The sequence below is a fragment of the Ailuropoda melanoleuca genome, chromosome 16 (assembly GCF_002007445.2).
Source record: "Ailuropoda melanoleuca isolate Jingjing chromosome 16, ASM200744v2, whole genome shotgun sequence".
Taxonomy (NCBI): Eukaryota; Metazoa; Chordata; class Mammalia; order Carnivora; family Ursidae; genus Ailuropoda; species Ailuropoda melanoleuca.
The window spans coordinates 81,874,541-81,882,362 of record NC_048233.1 but is presented as its reverse complement, the minus strand read 5'-3'; the positions used below and the strand labels follow the sequence as shown (position 1 = coordinate 81,882,362).

The following is a 7,822-nucleotide window of genomic DNA, read 5'->3' as shown; positions in this document are numbered from 1 at the left end:
GGAAGGTCTTCCAATTTGGAGTTTCCTTGTCCAAGCCTACGCATGCGTGACCAAGGCAGGGAGGACCTGCTTCCATGCTCAGCCCAGGCCATCGGGATGAGCTTTTCTTTTGTTCCAACTACTGCGCTGTGTCCATCACATGCTGAGCTGCGGTGGCTTAGCTGACACCCATCTTCCTGATCTGATCCTGGGCCAGGAGGTGATAGGTGAGGTTACACGAAGAAAGAGGAGCTCTGAGGTCCACCTGTATGTAAGCTGTGTCAAGAGGGCTTAGAATATCCAGGAGGTGGGGCGCCTGGGTGGCTCAGTCGTTACGCGTCTGCCTTTGGCTCAGGGCGTGATCCCAGTGTTCTGGGATCGAGCCCCGCATCAGGCTACTCCACTGGGAGCCTGCTTCTTCCTCTCCCACTCCCCCTGCTTGTGTTCCCTCTCTCACTGGCTGTCTCTCTCTCTGTCAAATGAATAAATAAAATCTTTAAAACAACAAAAAAAGAATATCCAGGAGTAGCTTCGTGTCCCCTGAGTTGTAGACTTGTAGAGTGAGGATCTCTCCATGTGTTCTCGACTGAACCAAGGAGGGCTTCCTGGACACATAGCGTGACTACTTGGGGACACAACACAGTCCAGTGGCTGCCCAGAGAATGGCCTGATGAGTGTCATCAAGACAGTTCATTGGGCCAAGAATCTTAAAAATGCAGCCTTTGTGAAAGACTTCTGTTTGTGCCATCGAGGGGTGTCCATGCTATTCTCCACGGTTTGTTGCAGGGGAATGTGCATGTCCTGTTCTTGTTCCCACCATCTCTCTCTGGAGGCTCCTTTTCTGGCTCCTCTGTTCCTCCATGTTCCTTCTTCCTTCCTTTCCCTCCCCTCCTCTGTATTCCCTCCCTGGGCACCTTATCCCTGCTCATAGTTTCATTTACTTCCTATGTTAAGACAACTCCCTAATTTTTAGCTCCATCTCAGCATTCTTAGAACTGCAGCCTTGACCATCCAATGCCTGCTAGAAATCCTCATCTGTATCTTTCAAAGGCCTTCAAACTCACTTTGTACAAAGTCAAACTCATGATCTTTGCTCCTAAATTTGGTAGATCTCTCCCCAGGATTCCATATCTCAGCAAATGATCTCACCATCCGATTTGTCACATAACCTAGAGACATGTCTTTGATGCCTCACCCTCCCTGGGGTCACCTTGACTCAGCCCCATGTCTACCACCAAATGCATGGGCTTGGACGCAGCTTTGAGGCTGCCCCCCTTGCTGTTCTCTGTGGGCCCTTCCAGATCTGTCAATCAACCACCCAGGTCCTTCTCTTCCTTGTCCAACTCCCTGTGGGGCCATCAGCTCTGGGCATCACAGTGGGGGCCTGAGGCTTTAGTTTGATTATTTCCCTCTGCTTTGGGAATATCACAGGTTTATTTGAAGGGCTACTTACCTAAGATGTAAACAAACAAAACCTCCTGAAAGCTGAAAATAAAAAACTCTTCATTATTAAAGGAAAACAAAACGAAACCCCCATGATATGAAATACCACCGTCCTCCTGGGTCTGACTCCACGAGCCAGTGATCTTGTCTCTTGAGACCAGCCCATCTTTCAGACTTGGTTTCAGGTGTGGGAGTCACATGCTGGACCCCTGGGTGCTCCCAGTGCTGCCCCTAGTGGGTCGGTCCCTCTGTGAGCTGGTGGCGAGAGTCACTGGGGCCTGTGGGTCTCCCAGCACATCACCCACAGCCTCGGACTTTGTTCTCTACATCCCACCTTCACGGTTTGAGGTCCTGGGAACAGAAGAGCTGGCTCCTGGGTCTCTGAGGAACCTAACATCAGACCTCTCTACTGCCATTAGGAAGGTCTGACATGGCCCTTGGTCAGTTCACTGAGAGTTAGCCCCTGCTGTTCCCGGGGCAATGACCTTCCAGGTAGGAGCCTGGGGGTTTGTCTCAGTTCTGGGTGGGACCCTTCCCTGCTGGCCCTGGAAAGCCCTGCTCGGTGCGGGGGCGGGGGGGAGTGTGCGTTTCTCTCCCCCTTTGATTTGCTGTGTGCAGCAGTTATGTAAAAAGTGTTAGTCAAGGCTCAGAGTTTCTTAGACTCTAACACCTGCTCCTCAAATCCTTAAACCCTACACACTGTGATCTCCAGGCCAGAACCCTCGAGCCTGCCTTGGCACAGGGGGAGGGCTGGGAGCTGCTGTTTCTGGCTACGCGGGGCAGTGACCGGGTCCCTGTGCAAAGATAGACTGTCTGAGGGAAGACAAGCCACTTGGTTATTAGCACTGTGGGCATGGCGGTGAATTTGCCCGGTTCCTGCCAGTACCGCCTTCCCCCACCCCGCCCCCAACCAGAACTGTACTGTGTTGACTCTGCCTGGGTCTGTGTGAGCCCTGACCCTGGGTTCCTGGAGCTTTAGGGGCAGGGCTGGGGGAGTGGCCACGGAGTCTGCCTTGGAGGGGTGCCTGGTTCTAGCCCATGAGAGGAGCGGGAGAAGGAGACTCAGCCAGAGCCTGAGGGTCCCGGGGGATCCAGAAGTCCCCCTTGGGGACTTGGACTGTAAGGCCCTAGGCCCGCTTGTCCTCCTTCCCACCCCCGCCCCCAGCCCCGAGCATTCAGGGCCCGTGTGTGTGCACATGGAGGCCCGTTGGTGGTCATGTTCAACGCCCCTTGGGAAGACTCTGCAGGCCCCACTTAAGAGTCTGGTAGCAATGGTGGGTGGGAAGGCTTGGGCCAGCAGCAGCCTCTATCCCATACAGCCAGAGGTATCGACTGGGAGCGGATGTTCAGCCCCGGGGCTCAGCGCTTGGTGTACCCTAATGAGCAGGAAGTTGGGGTGCAGCCTGGGCTGGCATCCGGCTTGCTGCAAGTCCCAGCACGGCCCAGGAAATGGGTTGGAGGCGTGGGTGGGCCATTCTGATCCTATCCATCTGGCTGGGTTGCTGAAGGGGGACTGGTCAGGCCGCAGGTTCATGAGATCAGCTCATTGGGTCCGCGCATTGGGCAAGCTGCAGAATTCAGCCTCCTTCCACCCCGGGCTTCTGGCTCTGTGCTTGCTCTGGATGCAGCCCCGAGCGGAAGCTGATTTCCCCCTGTGGGTTTGGTTTATTCTCTTCTGCCTTGGCGTCTCCTCGGGCTGATCCCTGCATTGACACAGGAGGGCCTGGCAGCTTCTGGACATTCCCGCCATTTTGGCCACCAGCCGTGATGCGTAGGACCTGTGAATTTTTTAGCGTGTCCCCCAGGTGATCATGTATCTATTGGCTCCAAAATAGAAAAAGAAACCCTCAAAATTGTAAGTAATGAATATTTATCTAGGTAACATTATTTCCCCTAGCTTACTGCAACTCGATTCAACTATGACCTAGCTTTATGTGGAAGCAATAAAGTTCACATCCTATGAACAAAATGCATTATGTATTCTCAGGATCGGAATTATTAAATTTATACAAGCCCCTTCAAAATTTATCGCCAAAATTAGGCGTAGTGTGAGAAGTGTGTATATTTTAATGTGTTTGATATGATGTGGGGTGGGAACATCAAAACTAGGAGGATTTCACGTCCCGCTCTCCCGGTTCTTGCAGCTGTGGGCTTAGAGCACAAGCCGCCATCAGAACAGGAAGAGAGTGATCAAAGGGAAGAAACGCCCCAGTTCCTCTCTGGTCCTATTCTCTGATCTGTAGCTAGAAAGTTCCATTGGCCTAATCAACTGATATTCAGCCAGCGAGGGAGTCTCACTTTTGTGGTCCATAGAGGTTAGCTTCCTGGGGGCACAGAGAAAGGTAGAGAACGGATGGGTGGGGTGAGTGTCAAATATAGAAAAACCCAAACATCATGGCGTCACTGTGTATTACAGCCCTGACTCTTGCTTCTTTCACTTCATGTTATGTCTTGGATATCTTTTGAAATGTTGGCACTTACAGATATACTTGATTTTTGTCAAATTACAGAATATCCCTTTGTAGGATGTCATATAATTTGAGTCACCAGTACCTTATTGCTGGACGTCGGTATTTTTCCCAGTTTTCTTGCCATTACAAACCACATGGCGCCTCGTGCTCCAGGGACTGTCCCTGTAGGAGAGACACCTGAATTCAGACATGCTGTCGCTGCCTAGGGGTGCTGACTCCCCAGGCTGAAGTCTGTCTGCTCCAGCTGCAGAGTTTGGGGCTGGGGAGGTGGGAGCAGGAGGACGAGTGTGGTTCTGATTTCTTCCAGGGATCTTGGTCATTTTCCCAGGGCAGGTTGTCCCTCAGCCCCAGACCGGGGCGGGAGCTGGCAGACAGGCTGCTGGGGCTGCTGAGAGCGCGCCCTCTGGGTACCCATCGGCCACCACAGCTGGGAGTCGTACCCAGGGGAAGTGACCTGGTGTTAGCTGTTTCTGGAGGCTGAACCTGAGAGTTTCGGGGAGGGGTGGGCGTGAGTCAGGTGGTGACCTGTTAAGGATCAGAGCACTTTCTTGGCTCCCCAGGCAGGCAGAGAAGCTGAAACCTGGAGGGTGGGAGGGTGGAACAGGCCTGGGCGCTGGGGCTGCTCCCCGTGGAGCCTGGCAGAGCCAGCTGGTTCTTTGCTCTGGGACAAGCTCTTCTGAGGGGGTGGGGACAATGGAGTTGATGGAAGTCCCTGTTCTGTGGGCAGAAACTGGTTCCCCTCCACTTTACAGGCCAACTCTGAGGATTTGGGCCGCGGGCTGGGGGGTTGACAGAACACATAATACGATTCACTTCTTGCCCTTTCCCAGGAAGCTTGCTTAATTCTGCAAGTTCTTTGTTCCGTGGTGAGTCACCCACGTCCTACCTTTCGTGTCTGTCCTCTCTCACCTTCGCTGCCCTGGGCCTGTTCCCACCCACAGATGTGGCAGGTCACTGCTCAGACCCCCTGGGTAGGTTGTACGGCCCTGCCCTCGGCCGTCCTGGGGGACATGAGCCGACGCGGTCAGCAGATGTGGGGTGGCCGGCTGGGCTGCAGCTGTTCTAGATGCACGGGGATGGGGGGTGGGGTGGAGGTGGGGAGACACCTTGAGCTCCCTCTGGCTCTTCGTCTGAGGCAAGGGGTGTCCCACTCCAGAGGAGCCTGGTGAGCCCCTGGGTCTGTGTCCCCCAGACAATAACCTGTGCTGTCCCCTCTGGGCACCACATCACTTCCGCTCCAGCAGGGTAAGGCGGGCTCGCAAGCACGGTGTTCACACAGTGCAGTCGGGCATCATCGTCTTTTTCTATCTATTTTTATTTTATTTTTAAGATTTTATTTATTAATTTGACAAAGAGATGGGGGGGAGAGAGAGAGCACACAAGCAGGGGGAGCGGCATTGGGAGAAGCAGACGCCCCACTGAGCAGGGAGCCTGATGCAAGACTCGATCCCAGGACCCTGGGATCATGGCCTGAGCCGAAGGCAGATGCTTCATGGACTGAGCCACCCAGGCGTTCCTTACTGATGTTTTTAAATCCTCTTCCTGCCTGCACCTGGCGTGGGCTGAAGCCTCTGGTTTCAGCAGGGGCCACCAACCCTTGGTAATGCTTGCTCTTTACTTCCCAGCCAATCCTTTTCTGTGTGGGGGCTCTGGAAGCATGGCTCTTTACACGCAATGAGTGCCTGGAGGTCTTTCGTTTCCTCTGAAGGCCTTTTGAACTTCAAAAGCCAGGAAAAAGACTCCCCTTTCTGCCTTCCTCTGTTTCAGCCCTTCCTGGGGCCGCTGAGTCAGGGGAAAAGCAAAAAGAGGAAAGGAAAATAAGAAGACAGATAACATAGGTGAACGTTTCAAAAACTCTCCACTGCGAATCGCACTCAGGCTGTGCCCTGGGGGAGCCCAGCGGGCCAGGGCTGCTGTGCCCCTGCCCTGGAGGTGAGCCCCGGGTGAGGTCCTGGCTGCCTCTTCAGCCCCAGGCAGGCTGCCCAGGCCCTGGGCTCAAGAGATTCCAGGTGGTTCTCCACAGCTGCCTCTGGCTTGTTCTTGCCTCTGTGATCTGGAAGGGCCGCAGGGAACGTCTGCTCCAGCCTCCGTGCTCTGGAGAAGGGGGTCTCCGGCAGGAGGGATACTGTAAGTTAGGAGAGGTTGCAAAAGTGAGGGGCAGAGACGGGACTTGAACCCGGGCCCTGTGATGCTCTGCTGGGGGGCGGGGGCTGGGGGGGGGGCTTGGGGAGGTGCCTTGCTGTGCCGAACTGCAGAGCAGGGCTTTGCCCCTGTGGTTTATGGCTCTAGTCGTAAACGCACCCAGGCTCCTGGGGGCCAAGTCGGGTCTATGCATTCATGCTCTGAATCTCATGGACCCCTGGGGCCTGTAAAAATGGTGAAAAACAAACACCTTTGGCCGCAATAGATGTTCCTCTGAAGCCACTGGTGGGTCTTTTCTGGGTCGATCCAGAATGCCAGGAAATACGATAACTAGAGAGCATGCATCCCTTGGTCCCAGAGGCTGTAGTTGGAGAGGCACGGGCTGGGCAAGGGGACACTTGCGAGCGGCCTGTTCCCATTCTCCCCAGAGCAGCCAAAGTGACCTTTCAAAAATGTCAATCAGAGATCGTGTCACTTCTCTTGGCTTGTAAACTCCTCTTGGCTTCACGCAACACTTAGAATGAAATTCCAAATCTCCCCTGGTCCCCACGACCCAGAGCGACTGACCCTCTAGTCCCAGCCTGTGTCACTCCCCCTGTGACTCAGCCCCCGGTGGCACCCTGGCCTCCTTACCCACAGGGTACGTGAGCACCGCTCACTGTTGGACCTTTGCTCTTGAGCTTCCTCTGCCAGGACACTCCACCCAGCTTTATTTCTTGATCACACCTCCCACCGTTGTCAGAGGCGTCAACCCACACAGCTCCTCTGCAGATAGGCCTCCCTCATCACCCTGTGCACGCCGCCTCCCCGACCTCGGTCCCTCTGGGTCCGGCATCTAGTTTTCCGCATGCGTCTCTTTATGGTCTGTTTCCCCCTAGAACGTAGGCTCCATGCTCAGTGGCGATTCTCTGGGGGGCCAGCACATAGTAGGTGCTTTCTAAGTATTTGTTGGCTGAATGAATGGGACTCTGAGCCTTTTGCCCTGCAGCCCCATTTCCCGGTGTTCTGCGAGCACCGGTGGGGAGGACGTGTGCAGCACGCGGAGGAGCGACAGACACATATTAAATGGGAACGCGTTCAGTGTTTTCTGTGACAATGAGTGCTCCCCAGGCTCACCCAGACGCCGCCGAGCGTCAGTAACTCCTCCCGTCCCTGCAATGCACTCAGCTGTCCTCCCTCATCACCACCTGCTGGAACAACCCCGCTTGCTTCCCCCCTTCTTCCCTTCAACCCCAGGCGAAAGGCGACCTCCTGCGGTCTCCCCTCGCCCCTTTAGGGAAAACTGGTCCCTGAACTGAGAGAGCACTCAGTTCTCTCTCTCTCACCAGGTAGGTGCTAATCCCATCCCCATTTCAAAGATGAGGATACTGAGGCTCAGAGCGTTGCCCGAGGTCTCCTAGCCAGCCAGTGGAGGAGCTAAGATCTCCACCCAGGGAGGCTGACCCCTGCCCTCTGCTGAGGCCGGCCCAGCTGCCTTCCCCCTTGCTTGCCGTGCTGATGTCTGTCATCTGCCTGCAGGGACCTCACCTCGAGGCTCTGCACCCTCCTTGCTGTTCCCAGAACCTCAGCGCCCTGTGAGTCTCAACAGCGTGGCTGGTGGGTTGAACCTAATTCTGGCCCTTCTCACCGCTCCCCAAGCGCCTGCTCTTTTGGCCTCTTTCCTGGGGTGGTGGTGGACGAGGCACCCTGATTTTCTTTATCTTTTTTTATATATGTGGATTCTTTAGGTGTGATTGACCTAAAACATTATATTCAGGGGTGCGACCTAATGATTCAGTATTTGTATC

At 54.7% G+C, this 7,822-nt stretch overlaps 1 long non-coding RNA gene across 1 annotated transcript; it reads right to left on the bottom strand.

Moving 5' to 3' along the window:
• Positions 1-5,286: 5,286 nt before the first annotated feature.
• LOC117796635 lies at positions 5,287-6,814 on the bottom strand. The gene is made up of 3 exons (XR_004621187.1): positions 6,669-6,814; positions 6,286-6,478; positions 5,287-6,018 (listed from the first exon to the last, which is right to left on the bottom strand). It is a non-coding gene; the product is annotated as an uncharacterized LOC117796635 (long non-coding RNA).
• Between the last annotated feature and the right edge of the window lie 1,008 nt (positions 6,815-7,822).